This window comes from Salmo trutta, unplaced genomic scaffold (assembly GCF_901001165.1).
Source record: "Salmo trutta unplaced genomic scaffold, fSalTru1.1, whole genome shotgun sequence".
In the NCBI taxonomy this organism is placed as follows: domain Eukaryota; kingdom Metazoa; phylum Chordata; class Actinopteri; order Salmoniformes; family Salmonidae; genus Salmo; species Salmo trutta.
This window is the reverse complement of record NW_021822683.1, coordinates 407,811-409,153: the sequence shown is the minus strand read 5'-3', so window position 1 is coordinate 409,153 and position 1,343 is coordinate 407,811. Positions and strand designations below refer to the sequence as shown.

Below are 1,343 nucleotides of genomic sequence, written 5' to 3'. Positions count from 1 at the left end.
TAGCAACAGTCACCGCTGCGACGGTGGCAGTGGTCACCATGGCAACCGTAGTCACCGCGGCGGTAGTGGCAGCAGCAGCACGGGCAGCTGTGTCCAGCGAACGCGCAGCAAAATCGGCTACGGGATTGTCCTGAGCCAAGAACCTGACGGAGTGTGGATCTACAACCGTAGCCAGCACCCAGTGTTTGTCCACTCGCCCACCCTGGACCTGCCCAGCTCAGTGAGGGGATTGACGGTGAGGAGGGTGATGCCTGGCTACTCACTCAAAGTGTTTGACTATGACAAGTCCAGCTGGATCCTGCAGCAGGGCATGGAGCCCCCTGTGGGGCTGGAGGGCCCCTATGACCCCCACAGTGTGAGGATCAGCTTCGCCAAGGGCTGGGGCCCCTGCTACTCCAGACAGTTCATCACCTCCTGCCCCTGCTGGGTGGAGGTGTTGCTCAATACCCACAGATAGCACGCAGACTAGGAAGCCAGACAGAGGGATGGATGGATGGATGGATAGATGGATGGATGGATGGATGGATGGATGGATGGACAGGCATACACATGGATAGACAGATGGAAAAACACAAATACAGTACACGTCTTTACTTACGCAGGTGCTCACAGGTATATGTGTACACACAGGCACACACACACACACACACACAGACAGCTATCTCAACCAACTATCCCAAATATAATCTACCTAGATTTAATATAAAGTTTTATATATTATATGAAATATATTATACTTGTAAATACCAAGTCATTTTTACAATGCAATTATTTATGTATAGTGTAATGTGTATATGGACGAAATAAAAAAGGAACAGAATTATGCACTTTGGATTCTATATATGCATTCTCAATGCCTTTTGAAAGAGATATATTCTGCAAACAATAGGACACACCTGGTTTAGTTCTCATATTTTATCAATCACCTGAAAAAGTTATGCCATTCACACTTTGACAATAAACTACTCGTATTCTAAGATGTTGGGCTGTCTTCAAACTTTGATTTAGTCTTTTTACTGATTCTCGTGTGGTGTTTTGTGTATTGAGTTGAGATCTGTGACGTGATAGGGCAGTAGAATTGTCGTGGTGAAATAACATTGTAATCAGTTGTAGGATAAAAAACAGAGGTGTAGTGGATGGTAAACACAAGTAAATGCATGTACCCTTTATGCTCAACAGTACATGCAAAAGCTTCAGCCATAGTCTTCCAATTAAATAGCTATGTTACTTAATTACCACCATCAGGATCAACCAAACGAGGTTAATTCACATGTGATTGGCTGTACCAAAGATCCAGAAGGCCCCTGAAGAAGGCTTGGAGGGCACGTCCACTGATCAGCTGC

At 45.5% G+C, this 1,343-nt stretch overlaps 1 pseudogene; it reads left to right on the top strand.

Annotated features, from left to right (window-relative positions):
• The window catches only part of LOC115183289 (mothers against decapentaplegic homolog 6 pseudogene), a 1,259-nt pseudogene extending 280 nt beyond the window's left edge, over positions 1-979 (top strand).
• Positions 980-1,343: the final 364 nt, after the last annotated feature.